Source organism: Lactuca sativa, chromosome 9 (genome assembly GCF_002870075.4).
Source record: "Lactuca sativa cultivar Salinas chromosome 9, Lsat_Salinas_v11, whole genome shotgun sequence".
Classification (NCBI taxonomy): domain Eukaryota; kingdom Viridiplantae; phylum Streptophyta; class Magnoliopsida; order Asterales; family Asteraceae; genus Lactuca; species Lactuca sativa.
Genome location: NC_056631.2, coordinates 160,834,279 through 160,850,126, shown reverse-complemented (window position 1 = coordinate 160,850,126; position 15,848 = coordinate 160,834,279).

The window sequence follows — 15,848 nt, the reverse complement described above, 5'->3', positions numbered from 1 at the left end:
TGCGTGATAGTTGGTATGGACTGGCTGAGTTATTTCGGTGCCATGATCGACTGCGAGGGTCAGCGTGTGGTAGTTCGAACCCAAGTTGAGGAGAACTGGTTATCTATGGTGAGGGCACCGAGTTGGGTTCATGGTTTTGCTCAGATGCCAGGGCCCGAGAGTATATTCAGCACAGGTGTGCAGGTTACTTGGCGTATGTGGTGGATACGTGGGTCAGGGATCACGTCTCAATTTATGATGTTTCAGTTACTAGAGATTTCACTGATGTGATTCTGGAGGAGTAACCCGGAGTGCCTCCTGAGAGGTAGGTCGAGTTCAAGATCGACCTTGTGTCAGGTGTTGCCCCTATTGATAAGGCACCGTACCGATTGGCACCGCCTGAGATGCAGGAGTTGTCATCTCAGTTGCAAGAGCTGCTAGGCAAGCAGTTCATCCGTCTGAGCAGTTCTTTGTGAGAAGCGCCGATCCTTTTCATCAAAAAGAAGGACGGTTCACACCGGATATGCATTGACTACCGGGAGGTAAACAAGTTGACCGTGAAGAATCATTATCCCCTTCCATGAGTAGATGACCTACAGGAAGCATCTTGGTTTTCCAAGATAGATCTGAGGTCTGGGTACCATCAGGTCAGGGTGAGGGAGGAGGACATGGAGAAGATCGCGTTACAGATTTGTTACGGACATTACGAGTTCATGGTGATGTCGTTTAAGCTCACTAACGCACTGGCAATATTCATGGACATAATGAATCGGCTATGCAGGCCGATGCTCGATCACTCATTTATTGTGTTCATTGATGATATCTTGGTGTATTCCAAGACCAGAGAGCAGCATGAGGAGCATCTCCGCGAGCTCTTGAGGGTTTTGAGGCGAGAACAACTTTATGCGAAGTTCTTGAAATGTGAGTTATGGTTGCGAGAGGTTCAATTCCTTAGGCATCTCGTTAACCAGGATGGGATTTTGGTCGACCCGACCAAAATCGAGGCGGTTATGCAGTAGGAGGTCCCAAAATATCCCTCGGATATTAGGAGTTTCTGGGTTTGGCAGGGTACTACCGGAGATTTATTCAGGATATCTCCGAAATTACAGTACCCCTCACTCATCTGACGAGGAAGGTGTAGATTTCTGGTGGGGCCTTGAGCACCAGACAACATTTGAGACCCTCCAACAGCGACTTTGCGAGGCTCCAGTTTTGAAACTCCATGAGGGAGTTGAGATTTTGTAGTTTTCTGTGATGCGTCCATCAGTGGGTTGGGAGCAATCCTCATGTAGAGAGGACGAGTGATGGCTTATGCTCCGCGGCAGCTGAAGCCGCATGAGAAGAGGTATCCCACTAATGATCTTGAGTTGGGAGCGATGATGTTCCCTCTCAAGATCTGGAGGCATTACCTCTACGGGGTCTGCTGAACTATCTATACGGACCACAAAAGATTGAAAAACATTATGGATCAGCCGAACCTGAACATGAGGTAGCGCAGGTGGCTGGATGTATTCAAGGATTATGACTGCGAGATCCTTTACCATCCGGGTAAAACGAACGTGGTGGTGGATGCCTTGAGCCACAAGTCAGCTGGACCTTTTGTTCCGACATCATGTATGAGGGTTTCCATGGACTCTCCATTAGTGGGATTGATTAGAGAGGCTTAGGTTGTAACATCCCGAGTTTAGGAGTGCAAGTTCAGGGTTCAAAGTGAAAATATGGATGGTCAACTCGGCGAGTCCATGGGTAGACTCGGCGAGTAGGGTCGTGATTCTGGTCGCGTGTTAAGTGGCCAACTCGGCGAGTCGGTGGCTGGACTTGGCGAGTTGGTGTTGTGTGGAGAAAACTCTAATCCCAGGGGTTGAGCCCTATATAAAGAACATAATACCCTCTCCCCAGCTTCTTTACTCTCCCTTGAAGCCCAAAAACCCTAATATTCGTTCGTGAGAGAATTAGAGAGCATTTGGATCTTGAAGGAGTGTTTGTTGAAGAGATCTTTGAAGATTAAGGGGCTTGGAGCAAGGGGCTTTACAAGGTTTTGGCTTATTCTTCTGTTGGAGTCTTCTCTTGAGGTAATGATTCGTTGCTTGAGCTGTTATCCATCTAGATCTATCATTTGTGGGATTTTTGGGAGTATACCTAGTGTTATCTTGAGTTTGGAGGTTGGATCTGAGGTTGCTACCTCAGATCTAGAGTAGTGATGATCCAAAAGAGCATAAAGTCCCTGTTCAAGAGTTGCTGATGAAGCCTTTTTGTCCCAAACCCTAGTCTAGAGTGTATTATGCTTAGATCTCCTTGGAATCACGTAAAGTTTGCCACTTTACGTGATGGATGGTTTGTATAAGAGTAGATCTACGGATTGGAGACCCTGCATGGCTTGGCAAGCCTCTGTATGGATTAAGAACTAGAGGTACTCGGCGAGTCACATGGGTGTACCCGGCGAGTTGGATGCAGAAAGGAAGGAACTCGATGAGTTGGAAGAACAACCCGGCGAGTCTGTTGAAGATTGCCTTGGACTCGGCGAGTTTGTTCTTGGACTCGTCTAGTCTAGTTGCGAAGTCCTAACTGTTTTGGTTGAGCTGTGAATCGGTGAGTCGAGGGACGACTCGGTGAGTTGAACAGGAGGTGACTCCGGTTTTGTGGGACTCGGCGAGTCTTGGGGCGACTCGGCGAGTTGGGTCGCGATATGGGAGTTTTCAGAGCATAGGGACTCGACGAGTCAGCGGGCTGACTCGGTGAGTAGAGTCAGTCAGGAAGTTTGACTTTGACAGAGGACTTTGACTTTGACCAAGAGTTGACTTCCAGGGGTAATTTGGTAATTATTGGTATTTATTGAGTTCAGTCTTTTGGTATTATCAGTGATGGAGTTCGTGTCGGAGGTTGGAACAGCATGATCTTATCTCTTCAGTCAGAAATTGTGAGGTGAGTTATCCTCACTATATCGACAAGATCTAAGGCACCAAGGCCGGCCCTTTATCGGATTGTAATCCAGGCAGTGTTGTTATGTTATTTCTTTGCTATGCTTGCATCCTGGTAGTTAGGATGGTATACATTAGTGACCGGTTAGGTCGGTATCCTGTTTAGAGTATGCTATGTATATGATCTGCTAGATCGGTTGACTGATGATTAATTCTTATGTAGTTATATGTTTATCTGCACATGGGTGGTTGACTGGGGTTGGTTTGAGGCGGGTCCTACTTTGTGTTGTAGTCCAACATAGCCAGGGCGGACCGGTTATCCCGAAGGCCCAGCGAGCGGTCCGGATAGGTTGTAGGCCCCACGAGGGCGGACCAGATGTGCCGAGGCTCGGAGAGTGGACCAGGTCGACTGAAGGTCCGATGCGGGTGGACCAGTCATACTGTAGACTCAGAGAGTGGACCAGGTGGGGTGAAGGCCCGGTGCGGGCGGACCAACCACACTACAGACTCAAGGGATATGGCTAGACTCGGAGGGTGGACCAGGTGGACTGAAGGCCCGGTGCGATGGACCAGTCACACAGTAGACCCGAAGTGCATGGCTGTTCTATGTTTTGTTATGATATGGCTTGTTATGTGTATGGTATATGTGGTTGGTATTTTGGGGGTATCTAACTAAGCTTTCGGGCTTACAGTTGTGGTTTAAATGTTTCAGGTATTTCAGGAGACCGTGGCAAGGCAAAGGCGTGATCGTACCGCTCCTCATGTTTATGTTTTATGTTATGGTTCTGGGAATACACTGATATATAATAAATGTATTGAAAACCTTTTTGTAATAACTTAATGAATTTGGGTTGTTTTTGAAAAGTTCAAATTGGCTTGAATTTTTGGATGTTACAAGTTGGTATCAGAGCCTTGGTTTGAGTGAATTGGAGGAACATTCGTGTGAATCCACTCTCAAATCAAGGAGAGTTTTCAAAATGAGAATTTAAAAAGGGTTTTCAAAATGAGTAAAGGAGGACACGGAGGTACGATCAGCCGGAGCCAGTAAGTAGCCCCAAAATACCATGCAAGTTATTTGTTTATGTGATATGATAGAACAACATGCTAGTACTAGGCTAGGAATGTTCAGGAAATTACATGATAGAGTTGCCTAAATTATGATGCCTGCTAGCCTAGGGTTTCTTTCTGTATGAGATTTCCAGTGATTCCTCTAGGAGTGAGGGTTGAGTGCTTGTTATGCATGTTCTTCTCTAGGGTGTTGTAGTGATACTTGATACAAATATGGGTAGGTGTGGAAGGTAGTATGGGCCCGTACTACTAAAAGCACAGGACCCATACGCGTATCAAGGAAGTCACAACCCCTAGGGCTGGGTTGAGAGTCGGTTCCCGGGTTAGTGGGAGGTTTCTGATGTTTGCGGTGTTTTTCAGCATGGTGGTTACGAGGCATGCGCGGAGTGGATCCGGATCAGGATCGAGAGCAGGAGAGGGCGATCAGGGTGGGTCAGCACCACCCGAGGTTATCAGTCAGATGAGCACAGACGATTTGGATGCTAGGATTCATGAGATCCTGCATGATGAGGTTGCTGCTATGTTCAGGGCCGAGTTGCCGGAGCTGTTTAGGTCGATCAAGACCGCCATGTTCGAGTATTTTGATGAGCGCTATGCAACTCTTACAGAGACGGCTGCTGTCGCGGCTACAACGGCTGTAGCAGTGGCAGGGGGAGGAGCCGATAGAGGTTTTCAGTATCGGGACTTCGATAATACGAAGCCCCTACCTTCAATGGATTTCAGGACCCAATTGTTTCTATGAGATGGTTGTCAGACGTGGAGGGGTGTTTCTTCATGTGTTCATGCCCTGTTGATCAGAAAGTGAGGTGTGCTCTGAACCTGTTGAGGCTTGGGGCGAAGGATTGGTGGAGATTGACCACAGGGTCATATTCGGATGCGCAGCGGGCTACGGTTTCGTGGGATCAGTTCCGGGAAATGTTTAGTACCCGTTATGTTCCACAGGTTGAGAGGGAGAGGTTGGCTCAGGAGTTCCTAGAGCTGAAGCAGGATACAGAGTCAATGACGGAGATCACCAGGATGTTTACTGAGAGGGCGATGTTTTGCCCGGAGTTTGCTTCAGAGCAGGCTCAGATGTCCCGATATCTGAGTATGCTCAAGAGGGATATCAGGCAGTTTGTATCTATGCAGAGGTGCGAGACCTTGTTGGAGTTGCAGGAGGCCGCTCGGCGGCGTGAGTTGGAGATTGAGCTACAGTTGAGGGAGCAGAGGCAGGCCCTGGCACAGTCGCAGCTGGCGCCGAAATGGTCCAGGACTGTTGATACTAGGTCGGGAGATCAAAGCAGTCACACTTGTGGAAAGTGCGGGAAGGGTCACACTGGAGTTTGTAGGTCCGGTGGTGCGTGCCGCAACTGCGGGAGAGAGGGGCATATGCAAGGGATTGTCGTCAGACAGCCCCATTCCAGGATATGAGGATTTGTTATCAGTGTCATCAGGTTGGTCACATGCGGTCCAACTATCCACAACTTGCTGCAGGACCGGTGCAGGCTCCAACACCGACTACCTTGAGGATTTCGAGTGGAGGTCAGGGTGGAGTAGAGCCCCCGAGGGCTCAGGGGCGTGCCTTTCAGCTTATATCAGAGGAGGTCAGGGCAGAGCCGGATACAGCTGCGGGTATGTTTCCTTTTTGATATCTTGTTATCTTATAATTGTTGAGGAGTATTGCATATGCTAGTCATGTTTGCATGATTTATTGTGTTGTATTGTTCGCATTTTCATCTGGGTTACTTTTTGGTAGAGGGTTTTATAGATAGGAGTTGTAGCAGGTTAGTATCCAAGGGATGGATAGTCAGGATTGGTTGTGTGGTCTTGTTGTTGGGTATAGCATTCACGATGTGACAAGTGTTCAACTGGGAGTCGGACTCCCTTGGGACTCGAGATGTGCAATGTCGGGAGAGCAGCTTTGTGAAGATTACTCGTTTAGAGGAAAGTAGTTTATGGATGAGGAAGGTATGGGATAGAGATGCTTGTTCTTGACCGGATGAGCCACCGATATTTGGAGGTTAGTTTTCTAAGTGGGGGAGAGTTGGAAAATTCTCAGGAGGATCGACAAGTATCTGAGTTTGACTAGCTGTTTGGAAGTCGACGGTGTTTCAGTCAGCCAAGAGTGTGGGCTGGTATGAGTAAGTAGCAGACTAGTGGGGGCAGGAAGTAGACGATGGAGTCAGGGTAGATAGTGTTTGATGTTAGGCCTGGGTTAGGCCATGAAAAGGATTCCGGGATCAGAATGGAGTTAGAGTTCGGAACCCCTAGAGGGCTAGAATAGTATGTTCGGGAAAGAGTCCCAGGAAGGATAGTTCGGGATGAGATACGATAGTCTGTGCGGTCCGGGGAGACTGGACGCCTGTGGGCGTACCAGTCAGGCCGAAGGCTCAGAGAACGGTCCAGACAGGCTGAAGGCCCTAGAGGGCAGTCCAAACATGCTGAAGGTTTTGAGAGTGGTCCAGATTGGCTAAAGGCCTGGTAAGGCGGTCCAGTCATGCTAAAGACTCGGTAGGTGTTGATAGATTGATATGAGGAGATGGATTGAGTATGTTACGGTGCAATGGCAACCAATAGGTCTGGCCCCGGGTATTGATCATATTAGTGGGAGGTGGTGCATGGACTCAAGAGTCCATGTGAGTAGATTCAGAGCATGTGCGATGTACGGAGTAGCGGTTACTTTATAAGGGATAGTGTAGAGTGGGGTGTGTACACCATGGAACTTGTCTGAAGCGGCGAGGTTGGCAAGTAGATTCCCTTGGATAAGGAAAGGGAAAGATATGTGTCACACCCCCAAACCACGGATGGCGGAAACGTCCAGGGGTGGAGGACTTCATGTACAGTATCACAACAATGTGTATAATAGTGCTCAAAGTAAATACAACCATCATAAATATAATTGAAAAAGTTACACCAAAGTATATGTTTACATGTTTCAAAATCAATTACATTATGATGACAAAAATAAATTGTTGACGGTTTAACGTCCCATCCTCAAAGCGCTGAAGTTTTCCTGTTTCACTGATTTCCTGAGAATACAAGTAGTTTTGAAAGAGTGTCAACAATTAAGTTGGTGAGTTCATAAGAGTTTTGTTTGGAGTAGAAACCGTTTTCCTTTTTAAAATCGATAGAGTTGATTTCCAGAAAATCCAATATTTTCTTAGTTAAGTGTAAACAGAATATTCCTATATGATGTATTAATGAACCCTAGATTGACCCGTAAATTTCCCCTATAATCGTCCAGCGTATATAAGTTATATAAGATTTAGGTTAGATAAAACGTTGAATATAATGGGTCTGCCTTAGGTCCACAACCAAACAAGGAACAGGAGATGAGGCGGGCCCACCAATTCTAAGCCAATCACGACTAGATTCTATATAACTCTATCATATACACTTAGAAATTATAGCTGAAAACTAACAATGCGAAAGTGAATGTGGACTTAAACCCAATAACCGGAACCAATCCTAGTGTAGTGCACGAAATAGTAATAGTGACTGTGAACATAAACTCTACATATCATAGTTCATCGGATAGTGATAGTGACTAGTGAACATGAACTATGCATACTATAGTTTACCAAAAGTGGTGGTGATGGTGAATATAACCTATACATATCATAGTTCATCGGATAGTGATAGTGACTAGTGAACATGAACTATGCATATTATAGCTTATCAAAAGTGGTGGTGATGGTGAATTCCTTTCTTGTAATTAAGTTCATAGGGCAGATGAAACTTAAACTATACCTATTATAGTTTATCACTTTGTTTGTAATATATATCTATATGCCATAACTATACCGATTATAACTAGCGTGTTCGTTTGTGGGAGTATAATGGCTTATCTTTGCTTATTATAGTTTATCATAATTATCCATAGTGGTAATAACTCTTTTGTATGTGTAAAACCTTTAATAATGTGTTTGTTATGTAAAATAACCCTAAACTATACCTATTATAGTTTATTAATCATTTGTGTGGGTAGTGAGCATAAGCCTTACTTGTCATAATTTACCAATGTTTATATTTTAATGGATGTAGCCTTGTAATATCATTTAAATATTTACCATACTTGTGGAGGTATAAATCCATTTGTTTTATGATGTATGTCTATATAAGAATACAAAATTGTCATATATTGCAACAACACATAATCACATAATGATGTATACCTTGCTCAACATGTTACAAGGTGAAATGAAATTTATAGTGTTTTTCTGTTAATAACCTTTTCTGTAACTGTTATTGGCAAATTTGTAGAAAAATCATAAAATGTCCAAATCAAGTTCTGCAACTTCTAAGAGTTTGGAAAATGAGTCTAGTTTGTTCATAATTTTTATTATAATTTTTAATGACCTCTTACTTGTGTGAAAAAGTCCATAATCACAGACTGGTCCGGATTGATATTTGAAATGATAGGCAGTTTTGTAAAAATCACCATAAATTGTAGAAAAATCGTATGGAGATGTGCAAGTAGTCATTTTAAAGCTAAGAAGTGGAACTACATGCACCTAAAACAGTTTTGAAAACTAAAATGTTTAAGATGTCCAAAACAGTCCGTGAATGGAGTTGAACTTTTCTGATGAAGGCTGTTAGAAAAGTGTAGTTATGTTCTTGGTGTTTTAACTTGTATTCCCCCCCTAAAAACTTGAGAAAACATGAAAATATGGGGGTATGAACTCACCTTAAGTGATTTCAGTAGGTAAGTGTTGAAGAAGAGAAGTGTTCAACCCAAAAACACTTGAAGAATCACTTGAAGATTCGAAGATCTAACACAATTATGAGAGAGTTTGTGTAAGATATCCATGATTCGAGTAGAAAGAAGTGAAATAATCATAAAGAGAAGGGATTATTCTTACCAAATGTGGAGTAAAATCCCAAGATCAGCCCTCAAATCTCGAGTTCTAGAGAGGGAAAATAAGAGAGAAAAGAGTTTGCTCTTTTTGGTGAAAAGAGAGAAAATGAGAGAAATGAGGAGAGAGGATGAATATTCAGCTCTCAAAAACGTGGGAAGGAGTGATGATTGAGTGGAAAGGACATTGATGTGACCTAGGTAAGGTGGGGAGGTGTGGCTAGTCATAGAGTGGGTGTGGGAGTGGTTGCTTGTGTCATAAAGTAAAGCAAAGTCAACACTCCACCTCTTTGTACTTTACCCACTTGCTTTTATTATTTAAATAAAGATTGTTATGAAAATATGATTAAATTGTGAATATTTAGGGTTTATTATGTTAAAATATGATTTTGGGTGAAAACCCCGCGTTAAAATAATTAAAAACGGGCCTTAAACGTAAAACTACGCGGAAACCGGGAGAAAATGAGTTCCCAGCGAGACCTCTCGGTCCTAGGCCGAGGTTCGGTCCCTAGGCCGAGGCTCGGTCCATGCTGAGGATTGTAGCCGGAAACGAACAGAGGGAACCGAAGGGGCGAGGGGTCCAGTCCGAAGGCTCGGTCCGAAGGGTCAGAAGCGAAGGTGAGGTTCGGTTCGGAGATAAAAGGCGAGAAGTCAGAACCGAATGAACTGTAGGGAACAGTAGTGAACAGTACCTTCGGTTCGGTTCAGCAGCCTTCTTCATCAGGAGGTTCGGTTCCTAAGAGGGGTTTCGGTTCCTAAGAGGGGTTTCGGTTCCTAAGGTCCGTTTTTCGCGTAGACTTCCGTTTTTGGGCTGTTTTCGCCAAATTCGAGGGTCGGGATGCCCCGAGTGATTATAGAAAGTTGGGAGAGATTTCGAGAGAGATTTGAGAGAGATTCCACATACTCAGAGAGATTTGGGAGAGATTTGACATTCTTGGAGAGATTTCACATACAAAGAGATATTTGGGAGAGATTTCACATACTTAGAGAGATTTGGGAGAGATTTGACATACTTGGAGAGATTTCACATACAGAGAGATATTTGGGAGAGATTTCACATACTTAGAGAGATTTGGGAGAGATTTGACATACTTGGAGAGATTTCTCATACAAAGAGAGATTTAGGAGAGATTTCACATACTTAGAGAGATTTAGGAGAGATTTGACATTCTTGGAGAGATTTCTCATACAAAGAGAGATTTGGGAGAGATTTCACATGCTTAGAGAGATTTGGGAGAGATTTCTGATAAGAAGAGATGGAGTGAACACGATTGAGAGAGGTTTCATTGGTGACCTTTTTGAGTGTTCGGCTCTGCAATGCAGGGTCCGTAAGCCCCGTTAAGCCTTGTTTAAGGATCTTGCATACTCCCGATGAGTATGCAACTTTGTTTTATCGGTTTGGCTCGCCACGTACCACAGTTTTTAGGTTAAGGAGATCTAGATGTACGCACTTTTCGATTTATGATCTCTCATTAGAATAGAGAGTTGTTTAGAAATTACATAACGTAAACTCTAGTACCTACGGGCAAATTGAGTTGACCTGTTTGACTTGTTGACTCTAGTTGACTTTGACTTGACCGAATATTAACGGTTGTCACAATATGTAACTCCAGGAAGGAGTGTTGGTTCATGGAAATGGAAGCAGTAGTGAGAATGGAGAATTAAAAGTATTTCAATTATGATTGTTGAAGCACTATGAAATACCAGTGGTATGGGAGCACATCCGGATTGGGTGTCTGCTGAGGTTGTGGATGAATTTCCGGTGGTATAGTACCAGAGGAGTTTGGAAGGGATGCAAGGATGGAGCCTTGGATTTTCGGTATGGTTGTAATCAGGAGGTCGCGTATGTGGTGGTAATTCACCCTGGAAATGTCAGGAGGTATCATCAGTATGTGGGGTTTTCCAGACCGAGGATGTTAGAGCAGGTTCAGCATTTGTATGTGATTGCAGAAGAGAGCTCTTGGGAGTGCTTAGGAGCTGAAGGATGTGTCATCCCGTCAGCTCGAAAAGGAACAAATTGGATTCGGAAAGGGAAGCGGGATGAGTCCCAACAACTGGTATCGGGTCGGATTCCGGTGTTTCAGGGTTATATCTAGCTCGTAAGAGTCAAGTGATTGTTGTGATCTGGAATGAGTGAAGTATCATGGAGTGGTACTCGGTTGATAAGTGTGGTTATAAGACGACGAAGCCGGTGGTCGGCTTGAGGCGGTGGTCAGGACACCGCAGGGGAAAAGTTGGGTTTCGGGTTTCGGTGGTAGTGTTTGGGGAACCTAGTTTGGTTAATGCCAGGTGGTGCATTACGAGAGTAGTTTCTGGAGTTGTGTTACCGCAGGCTTCGAGGGCGAAGCCTAATTTAAGTGGGGGAGAATTGTAATATCCCGAGTTTAGGAGTGCAAGTTCAGGTTTCAAAGTGAAAATATGGATGGTCAACTTGGCTAGTCCATGGGTAGACTCAGCGAGTTGGGTCGCGATTCTGGTTGCGTGTTAAGTGGCCAACTCGGCGAGTCGGTGGCTGGACTCGGCGAGTTGATGTTGTGTGGAGAAAACCCTAATCCCAAGGGTTGAGACCTATATAAAGAACATAATACCCTTTCCCCAGCTTCTTTACTCTCCCTTGAAGCCCAGAAACCCTAATATTCGTTTGTGAGAGAATTAGAGAGCATTTGGATCTTGAAGGAGTGTTTGTTGAAGAGATCTTTGAAGATTAAGGGGATTGGAGCAAGGGGATTTACAAGGTTTTGGCTTATTCTTCTGTTGGAGTCTTCTCTTGAGGTAATGATTCGTTGCTTGAGCTGTTATCCATCTAGATCTATCATTTGTGGGATTTTTAGGAGTTTACCTAGTGCTATCTTGAGTTTGGAGGTTGGATATGAGGTTGCTACCTCAGATCTAGAGTAGTGATGATCCAAAAGAGCATACAGTCCCTGTTCAAGAGTTGCTGATGAAGCCTTTTTGTCCCAAACCCTAGTCTAGAGTGTATTATGCTTAGATCTCCTTGGAATCACGTAAAGTTTGCCACTTTACGTGATGGATGGTTTGTATAAGAGTAGATCTACGGATTGGAGACCCTGCATGGCTTGGAAAGCCTCTGTATGGATTAAGAACTAGAGGTACTCGGCGAGTCACATGGGTGTACCCGGCGAGTTGGATGCAGAAAGGAAGGAACTCGACGAGTTGGAAGAACAACCCGGCGAGTCTGTTGAAGATTGCCTTGGACTCGGCGAGTTTGTTCTTGGACTCGTCTAGTCTAGTCGCGAAGTCCTAACTGTTTTGGTTGAGCTGTGAATCGGTGAGTCGAGGGACGACTCGGTGAGTTGAACAGGAGGTGACTCCGGTTTTGTGGGACTCGGCAAGTCTTGGGGCGACTCGGCGAGTTGGGTCGCGATATGGGAGTTTTTAGAGCATAGGGACTCGACGAGTCAGCGGGCTGACTCGGCGAGTAGAGTCAGTCAGGAAGTTTGACTTTGACAGAGGACTTTGACTTTGACCAAGAGTTGACTTCCAGGGGTAATTTGGTAATTATTGGTATTTATTGAGTTCATTCTTTTGGTATTATCAGTTGTGGAGTTCGTTTCGGAGGTTGGAACAGCGTGATCTTATCTCTTCAGTCAGCAATTGTGAGGTGAGTTATCCTCACTATATCGACAGGGTCTAAGGCACCAAGGCCGGCCCTTTATCAGATTGTAATCCGGGCAGTGTTGTTGTGTTATTGCTTTGCTATGCTTGCATCCTGGTAGTTAGGATGGTATACGTTAGTGACCGGTTAGGTCGGTATCCTGTTTAGAGTATGCTATGTATATAATCTGCTAGATCGGTTGACAGATGATTAATTGTTATGTGGTTATATGTTTATGTGCACATGGATGGTTGACTTGGATTGGGTTGAGGCGGGTCCTGCTTTGTGCTGTAGGCCAACATACCCAGGGCGGACCGGTTATCCCGAAGGCCCAGCGAGCGGTCCGGATAGGCTGTAGGCCCCACGAGGGCGGACCAGACGTGCCGAGGCTCGGAGAGTGGACCAGGTCGACTAAAGGCCCGATGCGGGCAGACCAGTCATACTGTAGACTCAGAGAGTGGACCAGGTGGGTTGAAGGCCCGGTGTGGGCGGACCAACCACACTGCAGACTCGAGGGATATGGCTAGACTCGGAGGGTGGACCAGGTGGACTGAAGGCCCGGTGCGACAGACCAGTCACACAGTAGACCCGAAGTGCATGGCTGTTCTATGTTCTGTTATGATATGGCTTTTTATGTGTATGGTATATGTGGTTGGTATTTTGGGGGTATCTCACTAAGCTTTCGGGCTTACAGTTGTGGTTTAAATGTTTCAGGTATTTCAGGAGACCGTGGCAAGGCAAAGGCGTGATTGTACCGCTCCTCATGTTTATGTTTTATGCTATGGTTCTAAGAAAACTCTGATAATAAATGTATTGAAAACCTTTTTGTAATAACTTAATGAATTTGGGTTGTTTTTGAAAAGTTCAAATTGGCTTGAATTTTTGGATGTTACATAGGCCGAGGGAGTGCGAGAGGAAAATTAGAAAATTAAAAGGATCAGGGACGAGATTACCCGATTTGTGGATGACATTTGTGGGTTGTTGACCCGCTGCAGTCGGGTGTGGGTTCCGGTGTTTGGCAGGCTTAGACAGATCGTGTTGGAGGAGGCTCATAAGTGTCACACCCCAAACCGGAACGGCGGAAACGTTCGGGGGTGGAGGACGTCATGTTTAGTATCACAAGACATGTATCATAGTAATCAAAGTAATGACAAACCATTTCATTAGAATGAAAGTGTTTACAATGCGTGTGTTCACAAAACATATAATACATATGTAAATAACAAAACAAGACTTGGAGCTATACGGCTCCATCTTCTAAATTCCCAGCGTGAGTACCTGTCTACTAGTTTCCTGAGAATACAAGTTATTTAGAAAGAGTTGATCAACAATTAAGCTGGTGAGTTCATAAGATTTTAGTGATGTAATGTAAGTTGTAGAAAGCTTAGTAAGATGTAGTAAGTTGTATGTTCTGTTTAGAAAAGTTTGTTTGCTCCTCCAGAAAATCCTATATTTCCTGCTTTGGTGAAAGAGAAGTAAAAATGACTCTACAATCCTTTCTATGAGTACTAAATGGATACAAGTTATATAAAACTCAGAGTAAACAAACAATCGATCGTGCGTATCTTGCCTAAGCCCACAACCAAAACAAGGAACAGGAAATGAGGCGGATGGCACACATCCCATTGGTTGTTAGATCCTTGTTGTATATAACTCTGGCGTATTCACTTGGTACTCACGGAGTTAACTATAATAGTTCCTTTATATTTGATGAAAAGATTCTTTAAGAAAACCCTTGTTTCTTATAATAAAATAGTAACCACAGTGGTTCCTTCTATAATCACTTAGTTTATACTAGCTATATATAATCTAATATCGAACAGATAGTTAATTGTGTGAATCTGCTCTAAGCCCACAACCAAACAAGGAACGGGGAATGAGGCGGAAAGCACACATCCAACATCCTATCGGATATTAATTATATATAACATTGATATATAAACTAAGGTATTATAGGATTAACCACCTATGGTCCTTTACGTTATACTGGTTTAATAAAATGGATTAAACCCTTTTACTGGTAAGTTTCTAGTTTTGTATACCAAAAGTTCTGATTTTGAAAAGTATGTTTTGTACTAGAAAACTGTGCATTGTATTAGTGTCCTATGACTTTACCCATACCTGGTACCCCTTATGATGACTTAATGTATACGGAACATATATATAACTAAGATCGAATGGATAATAGGTTGGGTGAATCCGCTCTAAGCCCACAACCAAACAAGGAACAGTAAATGAAGCGGAAAGCACACATCCTATTACATGTCGGATCCTAGTAATATATATCCCTTGATATCTACATTAAGGAATCATAAGGTTAGCATTATGGTCCCTTTCTACTGAATGTACTAGACCTGACTGTTCTGCTTGTCGTTTGAAAAGATGTAAGTTTTCCCTAGTTTATAACCATTTTAACTCGAAAATAGTTTGCATTAACTTTCAAGTGGAACTGTCACAATGTGAAAGAAATGGGAAAATGTAAGTACTGTAGTATTGTATATAGTAACTACTGTTGTACTAACTACCTTCAATCAATTATTAATTAAGGTAAAATGTGATATGTTGTAACCATACTTGATCGACTTAGTAAAAGACGACGCTCAAACACGTTGAAATGGTATGCCATTCGTCACCCATAGACCTGCAGGTCCCAATGTAGCTAGCAGCAAGGTATGACTCCCGGAAGAACAACGAGTCACCTCCCTGAGGCCTGGCAGCAGCTACAGCAGCAGTAGCTACAGCTGCAGCAGCCTCAGTCAGCGCTGCATACCGCTCATCAAAAGTCTCAATCAAAGTGGTCTTGATGTCCCCAAACATCTCATGAATATCAGCTCGGATGGCCGCAGCCACCTCCTCGTGAATCAATCGACGGATCTCCTCGTCGCTGACACCACTGCTCTCAGGTGTGTATCGAGTCCCAACCATGATGCCTCTGAAATACAACAAAAATTATCAGAGACTCGATCGAGCATACACATGCCCAATGACGCAACCCTACTTGTCCTCTATTTTCCAAAAGATTCTTACTTGGAATGCCCACTGATCCGGTGTCTTCAGTGGTATGGGCCCAATACTACCGACCACACCGCATCAGCATTCACTCCAAGTCCTCCTCCTTGGATCTTGGATTACAAGTAATCTATTCTCTTGAGCTCCTAACTGCTATCTACTCGCTCTCAAAGCATCTCAGCAGCAGAAATATCCTAGGCTAAGGCATCACAAATCAGGCCACTCTAGTCCTAATATGTATACCTACTCTAGCATGCATAATGTAACATAACATATCTCATAACACATAATGTAAGGGTACTTTTAGGGATTCACCGTCCAGGCGCTGGCTGATCGTACACACGGCTCTGCTCTGTTTGTCTCAAAACTCTTTTTACTTTTTTCAAAAATTTTACTTCATTATCAAAATTTTCCTCAAATCCTC